The 15,609-nt window shown below is 39.9% G+C and overlaps 1 long non-coding RNA gene across 7 annotated transcripts in view; it reads right to left on the bottom strand.

Annotated features, from left to right (window-relative positions):
* Window positions 1-7,584, bottom strand: part of LOC149106535 (uncharacterized) — a 138,412-nt gene extending 130,828 nt beyond the window's left edge. For all 7 annotated transcript variants that reach the window (XR_016209846.1, XR_016209848.1, XR_016209847.1 and 4 more), the window contains exon 1: window positions 7,429-7,584. This is a non-coding gene — a long non-coding RNA (uncharacterized LOC149106535). The remainder of the gene's footprint in view (window positions 1-7,428) is intronic.
* Between the last annotated feature and the right edge of the window lie 8,025 nt (window positions 7,585-15,609).

Genomic DNA, 15,609 nt, shown 5'->3' with positions numbered 1-15,609 from the left:
GTCAAGCCAATCTTTTTTTCCTTTTTTTTTTATTTTGTCCCAAAGAAAAAATATAGGTTGTAGGAAATAAAATGGGGTATATGAATGTAGATTGTCTTTGCAGGTAACAACAGGACATTTTCATAGCAAGCTCACCTCGATCGCGCCGCGCGTCATCTTGTAGTCTTACGCAACATATTACCCCGAGGCCCCTGGGATCGTGTGTATTCGCGCTCAGTCCCCCAAACTATGGCAAACATGGTGGCAAGTCATGTCATTTGCTGAGTCCATTGCAGATTATCAAGGAGATTGTCTTATCCAAAAATAGAGTGTGTGACATGAATCAAGTTGACTATCTAATGACTCAGAGAAAGGTTGAACGATAACATTCCCGCCACGCGTGCGCGAGCGGGTTGCCTCTTTCCTAAATTTCGTGTCCGACCTTGAAGTTCCGATAACTGTTGCAGGACCGTGTTTACAGAACTGTATAAGGGTCTGTTTACAAGGAGGCAGAGTTACCCTAGCAAGCGGGTTAACCCTAGCTATAGAGCAAAAGATAGCCCGCAAAATTTCCAGCAAAATTTCACAGGTAGGATAACCTTACAACCCGGGACGACCCCTTCACCATCGTTCCTGTCCTAGAAACCTCCTAGTTGCCATTCGAAATTTCATGTAATGCGAAAAGCAAAGCGTTGATCACATGCAATAGAATGTCAAGGTAAGAGAGCGAATCCCCCATAAAGACCTTACACCCAAGGTAATCCCTCTAAAGTTATTTTTAGACGTGGTACCCAGTTCTTCCGCGTATGTTACTCGCGGATGCATCGACAACCCAATCGACTTTCCCGAAACTACCTGAGACGAAATGGCGGGAAATGTCGTGAGAAGTCCTTTAAGTTTCAAAAGACGTTTCATAGTACAGATGTTTTCTACACTCAGCCCTCTTTTCATTCCGCTAGGCTTTCGTATGCTTAGTGCTCGTTTGGCTGTTCACTCCGCTGTCGTTCATTCGGTTGTAGGGAGTTTAAAGCAATGGCTCGGCAAACCCGTCATAATTTCTGGTTCATTTCTTTACCGTTCTACACAAAACAACAACGTGAAATGTGGTACACATTCTGCGTTTTCTAGAGAACGCGAGCTACGACGACCAATTTTTAATATTTCTTTTTCGAAAACATCTCATTCGTATTCTCGGTATTGGACTGGAACCAGCTTACAACTGAGGCTAATGCGGGAAGTCTTTTCAAATGCAAATAGCATTTAGGGACTGTGCAATAATTACCTGGAGGAGGGGCTGGGAAATGGGTGAAATATGCCCCAAAGCTAAGTCATATCCCCCCTCTCATTAAGCACTGAAAAATTAACTTTAACCCCCCCTCACATAATGATAATATTAAGGCTACTCCCCCCCCCCCCCCCCCTTGAAAAAAGTCTCTCCCTTTGATTCCTCATACCTAGTTTACTTATTGGAGTTCTTCCTCCGGTGCAAACATCACTTCACTTGAAGAGTCATCAGAATCACTGGACTCTGAGCTTATGTCGTCTTCACATGAATAGGGAGATTCCTCATCTTCTACAGCATCTCTGGCACTAAGGTTCCCGCGTGCGTGGGTGAGAACTCGATCAATCAACTCAACTCAGCCTTGCTTCCACTTATCTTAAGACCTTTTTGCTTTAGATACATTTTCAGCTGCTTGTTGGTAAGCGCTTTTATATCTTTTTCAATTGTCTAAGAAATAGGGGAAGAGTGTTCCTCTCTCTTACTCTTTTTTTGGCTTTTGCATCGAGGAACTCAAGGTGCTGTACATAACTTTTATATGCAGTCTCGCCCACGTTGTACTGGGAACATACCTCTTGCAAAGACCTTTCTTCAGATAGGAAAACAGCAGTTCATAGATCAGAACAACCTAGAGTTGAGTCCATAAATTTGTCAGTTTTATTCGAGTGCTAGTATTTATATTTAAACTCTAATAACTCTTCCCTGGCCCTAGACCCACTTAGGGTTATGGTCAAAATCAATCTAATAACTCTTCCACTACTTTTCCAGTTTGCAAAAAGGAATGAAAAAGTAATGCCCCCCACTGTATGTATTAAATTTTACATCCAACCCCCCCTCTTTCTTGCTGTCATTTTCTGTTATGTCCCCCCCCCCTCTAATTTTCCAAACCCCCCTCCAGGTAATTATTGCACAGTCCCTAATATTTCTCTTTAATGATATTCCCCCGCATGTGCCACCATTTCAAGTTAGTTCCAGTCCAATACCGAGAATATGAATATGGTCTATTTTGACGCTGTCTAACATTTTCAGTTTAGCATGGTTTTGACAGCGATTGACAGCGATAGACAAGCTGAATGAATCTAAATTCTTGCGAGATTTGTGGGTTGAATATAAAGTCGTGTTTTGATCGACGTTGTACTTTGTGTTGCCGTCGTCCTCACTGAAACTCTCTAAATGTTGTTAGAGCGGGGAGCGTCTGTCTGAACTTTCGACCATCTCTTTGTTCAATTACGTTGTGTTCAGGCGTTCGTTTGTTTTGCACTCGTTTGGCTGTTCATTTCTCTGCCGTTCATTCAGTTTTTATTTATTTGGGCAGAGGTCATCTGACTCTTTATATTGAAACTCCTATTAAAGTTCCGAAATGTATTAAAACATAGAGAGGGCCGAAGCACCTTTGCTTCTTTGATATTGAAATATATCAAAGAAGACATCCCCACAGCGTTGGAGGTTTAAGTTCGATTTTTGAACAAAACATAACCAAATGCTCCACGAAACAACCACGCAACGCGCAAGTAGCATGCGCGGACGAACTGGGTACCATGTCTAAAAATAACATAAGAGGGATTATTGGGTATAAGGCCTATGTGAATTCACTCTCTTACCTTGATCTTCTCCTGTCACACTCGCTGCTTGGTGCTCGACTGAGATTGTAACACGTGGCTCGCGTTCTGCGTTATGTTCGTGTTGGTCAACACACATTGGAAACCGAAGATAAAGGCCTTAACTAGTGACTCGGAGCTGCAATCTGGTGATTAAGAAGACGACCCAGAAGACGATGCGGAAATGGACGGAGTTGTCGAACATAGTTATAAGGTATGAACAAGGTGACAAGGTAGAAAAATTTCAAAGGTTCATGTTGTAAAAAATCACCAACGTTTCGAGCATAGCCTTTCTTCAGTGTGAAAACCGTTAAAATGATAGTTCGTGCGACTGTTCAGTGGAACGTAACAAACGGAAGCTAAGCATACGGAAACTGCCTGTTGAATTTCGCGCGCGCACTTGACTTGCCTTTGTTGGCTTTGTAGTTTGTTTTTCTGCCCCCCCCCCCTCCCCCACCCCCTTCCACCTCCTGATAATTATTACACAGTCCCTTAGTGTTCGTAAATGGGATAAAGTTTAAGATGTCCGATCTGAAAAGCGGCAAGTAGTGGTAAATATTACTTTTTCATTACTACTTATTCAGGGTTTTCCCTTGCGCGCAAATGCGCGTCAAAGACGCACTGCTTGGCTGAAGAATGGAAAGGGACGCAAAACTGCAAGGAGAACGGGTCCTCTCGGACGCACATGGTTTAGGATGACACTTTACCACTGACTTAATTTAAACCTGAATAGATCTGCGCAAAAAATGTTTTGAGAATAAAATTAGAATTTGGAATCTTTGCTCTGTTTTCTTAGTCATCTTTCAACCGTCAAAAACTCCTTTGAATCGACTATTACATACATACATACACGCGTACATACATACATCCATCCATACATACATACACACACATACATACATCCTTTATTATCTTTCCTCATGGGGGCTTTTCGAAGACAATATGGTACAATACTACAATTAAATACTAATATACTAAAATTAATAATATTACATTCTAATTTAGATAATCACGAATTTAAAAACTCTACAATTAATTTACGTTTCAATGCTTTTTTAAAGATTGAAATAGTTCTTCTGAGTTTTAAAGTAAGGTCCAATGAGTTCCAGATGGTAGTTGTCCTATAATAAAATGTTCTTTGGCCAGTGGCAGTTCTGAATAGAGGAATGTTTAATTGTTGAGAGCTCCTAGTGGTACGCGTGCTTATATCTGCACGTTTGATAAAAATAGAGGTGAAATAGTCGGTAGCACAGCCCGTCATGCACTTGAAGGCTAAAGTGGCACTTCGATAGTAAAGCTGGCTTGGCAACGCAACGTTTTGGCAACGCCACGTTTTGTTTCAATTGTTCTCCAGCTTGCTCTTTCTACAAACTCCTCATAGAGACTTTGGATCTAAAGCTCGATTGTGAGGCATTCTGGCCCAGGGGCACAATGCAATATGGAGGATTTAGAATTACAGCTCGCGAAACAAAGAGGCGTTTCTTGCCAGCTTGGGTAAAAGAATTCACGTGGTTGAAAGAAGACGACGAAAAAATGTATTGTGATATCTGTAAGATGACAGGTAAGAAAAACCCTTTCACAACAACTGGCTGTAGCAATTATCAGAAGTCTGCCTTGGGAAGGCACAAAAATTCGAAAGATCACGTTACGAGTATCAGTGGCCTCAAGCTCAGAAAAAGCTTCCAAGTGACCGTTGCAAATGCAAAGAAGAACATCGAGTAGGAAACCAAGGAAATTGCGAGAAGGCACATTGTCCAGCCTAGAACAGTGTATGTTATGACAAAGAACATTGTTGCATCATAACATTATTCCAATAATGGAACTTCAGGCTACTAATAGATGTAGTGATGCTTCTGTTTTTTACAAGAAACCCGAAATTGTTTCAAAGATGGAATTTGTTTTGGCCAAATGTGTTGTAGATAACTTGATAAAAGAACTAAATGATTCGCACACATGTTATTGCACTGATGCTTGATAAAACGTGACATTTCCATTGAAAGGAAATCAGCTATTTATGCCAGATATGTCCACTCAGAAACTGACTCTGTTTACATTTCATTTATGGGAAACAAGAGATTAACTGCACTGCTGCTGGCGTTAAAGATGCCCTCTGTGAGTTTCTGAAATACAAAGGCCTTGGCCGGGCAGGGGGATGACTACAATCGGACTGTAGGACTTGGAACAGATGGGGCAGCTGTAATGACCAGACGCCAGAATGGACTTGAGGTAAAGTTGAAGCAGTTAAACAATATCCTTATTCAAGTTCACTGTGTTGCACACAGAATTAATTTTGCAAGTAAGGACTTTGATTATCTTTAACGGTGTCAAAAGCAGATAAACAGCATCTATAAATTCTATTCCAATTCAAGTGTACAATATGATAAACTGAAGGACACTTAGCAGCTCATGCATGGAAAGTTAAACAAACGGTGGAACCTTCATCAGTTAGATGGCTCCTAGAATTTCAAACAATACTAACTGTGGGACCACCTCGTTTTCCTACTGGACCCTCAACCTTAGGTTGAAGGTGTCCAAGGGACTCCCAAAGGAAAAATTGGAGGGAAAAGCGATTCTCAAGGAGCCTGCGTAGTTGGCGGGATTTCGCGTACAAGTGCTTTCAGCCGTGTATGCCGCAAGGAGAATGGTTAGTAATCATTTACTTAAAAAAAAACTATTTTTTTTGGAAAGACTAGGCAAAAGCTTCTCCAATCTGAGCTTAGGTCAATACTTCAGAATTTGTAAGCCCTTGGAACATCACAGTGAATCTTCAGAAAAGTTATACACTTCAGCAAAATTCATTTTAACGTTGTAACGCGCAGATTAACTATAACCTGGAAATATATCGACACCCAAAAATGAAGAGTCTTCAGTTCTGTTACTTGAAAAGACGAAACAAGCTAAACTGGCATTTGATACAAAAACTGATATTGATAACCTCTTTGCTTTGACAAATTTGCAAACGGCGTGCATTTAATCAGACATAAAGTTTCAGGCTTCGCGGTGGGGTCTAAGAATATGCAAAACAAATAAATAAGCTCATTATTAGTAACCCTTTACTGCTTGTAATAAAACAAAACGTTGCAAACTTTTCTTCATCTCACGCATGAAATAAATGAATGTACGTGAGCCAACAAACGTTTCTCTGAATCTTAAACACAAAGTAGAAGTACAATTAGTTGAAGTACAAATGCACGACTTCTTAACAAGAAAGAAAGGAAATTTTAAATGGTGACCTTTAACCAAAGGATATCAAGTCGCGCTTCGTTAAACTTGAAAGATTATTAACATTTGTTGACGTTTCCACATGTGCTAATTGAGCACATGGGGTAACAAACAACGGCACACGTGGAGCCTAAATGTTAATCGTTTACAACCAAGTAAAAATATCACCGAATAATGTACGACACAATCGGTGAAATCAGTTTAGATCAAAGCATAAGTGACAATAAGTGACATGAAGAAGCAAAACGAATGACCCATACTGCTGTGTGATCAAATCGATTTTACTTGTGTGCTAGTAACATATCGCATGAACTGTAGTTTAGATAAGACGTAGAGGAGGTCTGCGCCTCGTCTTTTAATGTTTACTATACAACGGAAAATACCAAGAGATATCTTAAGTGGAATGTTGAACGGGGGGTTTTCAAACCATTACATGGATATTATTCTTTCAAAGACTCTAATAGTTGAAGAACGAGAAACAAGGACGAAATTTTCAACGAAAGTGAAAACTTGATTTCGTGTTATCAATTCAAACACACATTGATCGCAAGAAACATAACCCATAAGAAAATAAAACTAAAAGTATCAACCATCCAAAGCAGTGCCCGTCTATTTTTCTAAATAGCAGTCGAATCAATGTGTAGATGTGATAACAGTCATCATACAGTCATAACCAATGAGAAACTCTTTGATGAGGCTTGATGAAAGCCATTTACATCATACGTCGGGCATGCTTTGAATCGGTTTCAGTGGACGTGCACAATATCAATGACACGAAAACATTTTGAAAGTTCAACCCTGCTCCAGTGAGATAAGTAAGTTAATGCGTTATAGCATAAGGGTTTGGTGAGAAATTTCACTTCCCAGCGTTGATTGAGTTCTCCCGTTTTGTTTCCTTGAAATATTGACAGCAACAAAGGATAAACTGAGTAAATAAAAACCTTTCATTCTGAAGACACAAGAATGAAATCGGAACCAGTGACTCATTCGCTCCTTCGATCGAAGAAGACGACAATCAAAGGACTACGAAAGCACACCGGCCATTTGCATTACTTCCGAAACCCAAGAAGATCCCAAGTTAGTTCCTTAAATCTAACTTTAAGCTAAAAGCTAAGTAAAAACACAATAAGTAGCACATGTACGGTGATGAGTTAAGTTGAATGCTCACCGCGATGTTGAAAAGCAACGAATCAAAACCAGTTAACTTTACCAAAGCCCAAGATACGATGACGAGATGTAAAATGGAAATATAAAATCGAGAACATTTTCTTAGGTGAGATCTCTAGATACCCACGTATTATCCTGCCTTCCGCAAAAACGTGTTAACATACAAAATAGATTTATCCACACCTTGTGTTGTAATGACTCGGTCCAACACGACATCCCAAAGCATTCGAAGCAAATCCAGGATTTCTGCACAAGATACTCTCTTGCTTGATGGACAATTTCCATTCTATGAGACAACTGACATAAATACATATCGTAAAAACGCGTTTTTTGAACAAAGGCAATGTTTTCAAGCCAAAATGACCAGCGGTATCTACACATAAACATGATTTGCATGATGGTGTCATTTGACTGCAGGTACCATGGAGATCCTTCAATTTTTCTTTTTCTCATGCTAACTAGGGCAATTGTTATTTAAACTCCACATAGGTTTAAAATTTAAATAATAAAGGAGAAACACTGAATCCTGGAAGTTGATGTCAAATGACGACATCGTGCAAGTGTGCTATTGAATGAGGTTTTTACTGATACCCGGCAAAATAAGGCGCGAGGTAAGTGTTATCAGCCGACGCCGAACGCTGAGGAGCACGAAACGACTCGGAGAAACCTTAGTACAGTAAACAGTCTAGGATAAGAACCAAGTGGATTTAGAACCTAAAGGCTGAAATCTCGAAATTAGACCCCCATGATGTAAGAACCCATTCAGCCTTGAAATGGGTTCGTATTTGTAAGGTCAGCCCAGTTAACTTAATTCAAAAAGCAGGCCTTGTATGAGTAAAACATACTTTACTACAACTACTTGATATTGAGTTGCCTATCTGCTATCTAAAAATCCAGCTCCCAATCAGTTCCAGTATAAGATGCACCGTTTAGTGTAGTTATAATAGGTCATTTTACAGTTGTACGCTTAGTTACCTGGCCTTAATGTAATACCAACTAGTTAACATAAGAACAACTTGATTTACACAGCAAAAACAGTGAGGTCTTTATCAAAACAAGGCCAGTTCCAGCCTCACTTACATTCAAAGGCTAGATCACTCAGCAGACAACTGTAAAATGGTCTATTAAATCCCTGCGTAAAACGAGAACCTAATTAAGAACCTAAACATCCTGATTTCCTACTTAACTCCCGAGATATATATAGAGGACACTATATGCTGAAAGGGTTTCCACTGTCTCTCGAATACAAATGCATGAACAAAATCTGGCATAAACGGTAGAGATAATATTTTGTTGCTGAACATAAATACTTGCGTACGCTTCCAAAAATAATTTTACCTCAATTTCAATTTGTTCACTTTCTCCACCGAGTTTGTGGACTACAGGAACTGTTACTAGGAGCCATTAATTACTGATTTTGCTATTACTAAACTGTACCAAAAATTAACAAGTAAGCTATTAGTAAGTTATATCATGTTCATGTATTTTGCCTGCACTACACAACCACATGGACTCAAAGGTTACGAGGCATAGATGCATTTGCCAGCCGGGCCCAAGATATGCTTTAACTGACACATCAATTACTACAGTGTAAAGATAACTTACTGAAAAATGGATAAACAATACAACAATATCCTACATGCATGCAATTATGTCTTTTCTTTTCTTTTCTTTTCTTTTCTTGGGAACTATATCACTCATAATGCCCTTTTACTGGCAAGTTGTCATGAATAAGATTCAAACAATCAACTGAGTAAACCAGCCAACACATTCTAGTTAACTCATTCCAGAACGGACAAATTTAACACCTCATATTATTTACATAATATCTCACCAAGCATTTAGAGTACAGCAGTTTACCACATCTCGCTTGAAAGGGAACAAAAATACTTTATGGAGAAAATAGGCTGCCTTCATGGGGAAAATTTTTTTTGACAAACATTTCAATTAGTAGAACTTAGAAAACAAAGGTTCAACTTTAGAGAAACCAAAAAAAATTATGTTAAACCACTCTGCTGTTCGAATTTGATGCAGGAAGGAATGGTCATTTGTCTTGTTATAACACAGGAAGCACACAGTCTTGTGGATTAAGATTAGAGTAAATAAAGAATAAAGAATGGGTAGTTAACCTTTGTCTCCTGTTATCAGGAAAATTTTTGCACAGCGCAAAACGGCCTAGGTACGAGTTTAGCGCTACAGTGTTTTGCAGGACATATTCGCGTAACGGATGATAACAGAACAGAACAGAACTCACAAAACTTATAAACGAACTTATTGAATGAATAACTAGGCTATTTCGTCAGCCCAAATGACTAAGGCCCTGTCGATACTACTCCAGAGAAATTTGAAAGCGGAAAACGCATCAAATGTTTTTTGTCCACACCACGCCGGACAAATTTGAAAACACAACAATCAGCGGTCATTTTGGATTTGTGTTTGAGGAAAACTCGGGCAGGGAAATCACATTATTATCGTGACGTCATCGTTTTCGAAAAGCTCCGTTTTCAAAATGTTTTCCGTCCACACATAAACGAAAAGCCGGTGTTTTCAAATTTCTCCGGTTTGAAGAGCGTTTTTGAAAAGCTCCGTTTTCATGACGGATTGGTGTGGACGGTAGGCCTAACCGTAGAAATAAAGCTGCGCTTTCAAATTTCTCCGGCGCAGTGTGGACGCTAACAATAAACCTTAAGTTATCGAATTAATAGTCCTTTCATATGTAATCTAGCTAGAATGGAAAGGAATCAACACTTACAATACATATCAGTCCTTCGCTTACCTCATAGGGGAAACTATTTTGCCGCTTGACCACGTGACTAGCTTGTACTTTACTTGACTTACGCTCGTAGCAAAAGCGCGGACACTACTGACAATAATGACTTCGTGGTCGCTTCTGTACGACCTAAATAACTGTTACTTTCTTCAAAACGGATATATGAAACTATGTGGTTAGACTACAATAAATCACTGAGCGTTCATTACGAGCTAATTTCCTGACATGTCACCGGCTAAAATAATCAAAGGATAACTATGAGAAGTTGTGGACAAATTGCTTACAAAATGGAGAGATCAGCTTTGATCAGCTGCTATATGCTTGAATGGGTTTTGAAGATAATTAACAAGGTCACGAAAAAAAAACAACAAAAGAACTCTGCTCCTGAAGCAAAATATTAATGACTTTGTTTACTACAGTTTTAATCAACAGTTTATCCACCCCCTAAAAATAAAATAAGTGAAATATCTTTTCTTGACACCTGTGCGGTATTTACGAATTTCCCGGAACAGCTCGCCCTTCCGGATTTTTGCGTTACCGTAGACCCTTAATGGTTTTCTGGTGTACAGTAGTATCTAGTTTTCTAACCGCGTTTCCTTCTTTTAGCCACAAGAGTGTTTTGCCTGAAGGTTTAGTATGGACTGATAGGTTGTGCTGCTGATGGTTCCAATAGCTTTGTTTGTTTGATTCACAATTTTGCTGACATGAGTGCTCATAGGTTCCGTCACAGTAAATATAGGCTCACTACCAGCTAGCAGGAATTTAAAAACCCCTTGAAAGTCTTGAAAGCTGAGAGGATCGACAAGCAAATGTGTTGGGTAGTCAGACTCTTCGTATTCACTCTCTACGCACATAGTAAGTTACACGTTTATTCTTTCAAACTGTTACTAGCAATGACTCGGTTACACGTGTGCTGACCGCAACAAGTATCAAACGAAAAAAAGTCGTAGTTGAAATAGATGAAAGAAAAAAAATGCGAAATTCACATTGTTGTCTGGGCCGGGGCAATGTTTTCCGGTACTCCAAACCTGATGGCTTGATTTTGGAGTCTTCCTTTCCGGAAATCTGCCTTTTTGGGGGACGACACAAAGAAAAGGGCGTTTAAACAGAAAGCTTTTCGTTCAGCAAGTACACGTATAGAAACGGTTAGATTAAAATTCGATACAAAACGCGCGCCCCTAATCTGAGACGTAACCTCGCAGCGAGTTGCTCAAGCCAACTAAAACGTGCCCTGGGTAGGGAGGTAGGTAAAGTCTGCGACAGTGTACTGCCCCATTAAAGTGCGATCAGGCGTTCTTTTTCCCCTTCCCCCGTTCACCAAAGAAAATGATCGCAGGTTAATGGCCCATCAGGCCGGCAATTATCTCCGGTTTCGTTAGCATGAGGTGACTAGGAGTATTTCTACTCCACCCCTGGATGGGATGCTGGTCCATGGCAGGGTAACCCCCAGCACAAAAATTCGTTGCTACCCATTTATACCGTCACCTATGTCGAGCGAGGCACTGTGAGAGTTACGAGCCAGTGCCTGTAAATATAAAGAATCCGACGACAGGACTCTTTTGGTGAACTATTTTCAGAAACATGCTTTAAAAGTTCCAGTGAGTCTACATTTTCGAGAAATCTAAGAAAAGTTCGAAATACCGCTCGATCAACCAAGATGGTCGATGGAGTTTATGCAAAATTGAGCATTTTCAACAGGCCAGAACAGAAAGAAGGAAGCTTGCCATGATTTTATATTGACATAGTTCAGTGTAATTTACGCTTTGATATCATGTATTTCTCTACGCTAAATATTACCTTGAAGTAAAAACGTTTTGTCTACTTTTTGGCCGGTTGAAAAATACAACAATCACGATTTGATTTCCACGTCAAATTTCAACTGATTTGAGAGGGTCATAACTCTTCTAGTAAACGAGAAATAAGAGGTTCTGAAAAAGAGCTAAGCTATGGGTATACCATACACTGCACCTAAATGGTTAGTTTGGCCCGTGAAAATTAAGCGCGCTAGACGAAAAACTATGACGGACATTTTGACCAATTGCCCCAGTTTTAGACGACTGAACGAAAACTTCGATTTCGCAGTCATCTTTATAAACATAATTCGGCATGTGTCATGACACAAATTATCACTATTATCATTAAAATTCCCGTTTGGACAGAATGACCAAGGCCAGGGCTCGGATACAACCGCTCTATCCGGAGTCAGGCGCACTATCCGCTGGGCCACCTAACCTTCCACAAAACGTACCTTGGGTACTAGAGGTTTTTTTCTCGCTCATGGTGAAGATGCTTCGAGTCGGTCTTCCTCTCAGGCTCGATTTCCGACGCTTTCTGGAGCCCGGCCCCGAACAACGGCTGGTAATCGAGCCTGCCTTCCGCTACGAGCGGCCAAGGCATTTGAACGAAACCAAAAACCGCGCATGAAAAGGCGCTGACACCTAAGGTAGCTCAAACAAGACGATGTGAAAAAATAGCAACTGACTCCATAATCATATACCCCACGCGTAGCTTTCCCACGTCTCTTCGTTTCTCTTAAAAATCGAATCGTGCGACAAGCGAATGCATGACAATAAACAACTGTTACTCTGCTTCTCAAATAAACGTAAAAAAGAAAGATTGACTGAGCTTGAGAAAGTTCTCAGTTCTGCTGGGAGGCAGAAGGAGCACCTCGTATCAAATTTGTAGCGGATTTTAATACACACATTTAGATCGAATTCCAAAAAAGAATTTGCTCACATAGACAAAACCGCGTCATACATCAGCACCAGATATATCTCTAATGAACTGTCCAAAATTAAAAAAAGTATTTCCCAGACTGCAATCTAGAGACCAAACAACGGTTATGCCTTGATTCCCCTGGGAGTGACGCGAAACAGGGACGGAATTCTGTACATGTCAGAAAGAACCGAAGTTGTCTTTCATGGCAGTTATATTTCCGCGTCAGAATGAACTTGACGTAGTCTGGGGTCAGCTTACCCCTCGAACATGTATATACTTTTTTTTTTGCTGGCTTAAGATTACCGCATATTTTTAAGTGGTGTCTTGAATCAGAGCGATGATATCCATAGTTTGAACCGGACGCGCTACATCGCTTGGACGCGATACACCTCTAAAGGTAAAAAATACCAAACCAATCTGCACCCAAGGAAGCATGTTTCAAGTGTCACTTTGGATTTGTACATTCCAAATTAAATATTTAAAAGAAAAACAATTCCCTGATCAAAGGATCCAAAAATATCACTGTATCAAAACAAGTTTCTTTTTAACATTATAACTGTTTGTTACTGAGTTTGTTCAGTTTTGAAAGTTTTGAATCATTATTTCTTCATTGGTGACGATCAACAGGGATATTTTCTCATTTTAAGCTAAATTGTCATTATAACCATCAATTAATTTAAGTTGGGAAAATAATTATTTAGCTAAATAATAACTGAAATAAACAACAACTAACAAAATTTGGAAACTGAATATTTTGGACTGGACTACTTTCACAGGCCCTTCCTTCCCCAGTGTTCTTCATATTACAAGACCAGTTATTGTCACTGCTACAATGAACAGCAGTATGTTAGCACAGAAACCCTGCAACTCTGCAAGCTTTTCATCTTCATCTGCACTATCATTTTCCCCTACGCTGCAAGCAGAGTCTCCTTCAACCATCCTAGAAAAATCAGGAAGAAGAAGGAGGCTCTGCTCGCAGGGTAGTTTTCCCCAGTGTACAATAATATACTATGGATTGAAAATTGACGTGCAGAAAGCCAAAGCACCTTTCCCAGTATCAAGCCACCTCCTCCATTTCTCAAGGCAGTAGTTCTGCATTACTTGATATCAAAACACGCACACTTTATTGTACTCTCTAAGTATCTTCTCTTCCATTAGAAGAGGTAGATTGAAATGTGTCCATAGATATAGTGCTGCAGACTGTCATTGCAGCCATGCTGATCGTGCCAATAACTGTCAACATAAACACTGAGCAAATATCGAGACTCCTTGGGTGGACTGTGCAAAATAACATTATTGACAAAAAATGGACATACAAATAAGTAGAAATCAGCTTAACTTGAATCAATGTATGCTTGGCAACTTGCTAATTATGTGTTTTTTTAACATTTGCATATAAAAATCTAACTTTTTCCCAACACACGTAGACTAAATATATACTCATGCCTAAAGACAATTAATACTATGTAGCATCGTGATGTTTTGTTGATTTGTATGGTAGTAGAAAAAATACTGCAACTTTTGTTTGTTTAGTTACTTGGCTGCAGGAACTTTGTATCTGTGGGATAACTGTGTTTTCAAACCTTTGATAATTTTTAGAGAACAATTTCTATTAATGTTGGAAGATATGATGATGCAATGATATGGGTGTTTAGTCCCTGGTTTTGCACACTGCCTGAGGACATAGTGTTATCTTCTTTGGCTAGAGAGTTAACTCTCAGTGTCTCTTTTCACCAGTAATACAACAGGGACCATCAATCTTTGAAGGAAATGTGACAAAATGCTGGAAGTCCTTGGGGAGGGGCATACTCCCTTAAGGTTTTTGGTGGGGCTATCGCCCCAACCTTGGAACCTGTACACTTTTTCAGACCAAAATGTGTGCTTTTCCACATCCTTTTTCAGACCCAAGCCAAAAATGGATATCCCATTACAGACTTCTAAAGTTAGCACACAGCTCTAATATATGACCACAGCTAACCAGAAATGGCTTTCCTTTGCGCAAACGTTTGAGAAGGGCTACAGATGTGCTAATGTTGATGCGGAAAAACAGGTCCTTGTAAACAAAACATCTAATTCGGAGTGAAAAACACACCCTATTTCAAACCAAAATGGTCAAAATCTGTACCCTTTATCAAACCAAAAACGCTCAAAAACCATACCCTATTACCCTATGGCATTGCATATACCTATATAGGCCACATAAGGAGTACCCCCCCCCCCTCCCCCTCTGCTGAGGGCTAACCTGTGACAGGCTGACATCCCTCCAAGGGGGAGCACTAGCAATATTGCAAGCTAGTCACTTCATGCTACAAAAGCAAGGGTATAAGTTCTGTACACTGTTAAGGCCAGTTTACCCGAGTTATTATTAAGTTTATACAGGTACATGTGATGAAGCAAATCCCAAGCTACTGAATGAATTACGCTTTGTAATCTTTCCTTGCATTGCCGGATTATGTTGTTATGGGGACAACGCCCGCGAAACTTAACTTATGTGCCATGAAAACTAGAAGTTTGAAACACAAACTAACTCTTTAAAACTGTGAACTAATTCAGGTAAATTAATGAGCCGAAAGAGCAAAGGACAGCTGACCAAGATAAGCTTACATGCCATTTACATTCTGCGGCACCCTTTTAAAAGCGGATGATTGATTTCTCGTTGTTTCGCACAAAGCGACGAAAACATGTATCAAGAAGCACGACACACTTCCAGAGCCTTAGCATTTCTATTTTAAACTTTTCTCTGGCGTCTTTCCCCTCTCCCGTTGCCGCTGTGACAGGCCTGTGGTTTGCAAATCAAAGCTCCACCTACACGTTACAAACCACAGCGCGCTTGCGAAAGTAAACAGCTGTAAACAGAGGGAGCCTCTCAACTCTTA

The sequence above is a fragment of the Orbicella faveolata genome, unplaced genomic scaffold (genome assembly GCF_042242905.1).
Source record: "Orbicella faveolata isolate gen_17 unplaced genomic scaffold, um_ofav_v1 contig_3, whole genome shotgun sequence".
NCBI classification, from domain to species: Eukaryota; Metazoa; Cnidaria; class Anthozoa; order Scleractinia; family Merulinidae; genus Orbicella; species Orbicella faveolata.
The sequence above is the reverse complement of the archived record's forward strand: the minus strand, read 5'-3'. Positions and strand labels throughout refer to the sequence as shown.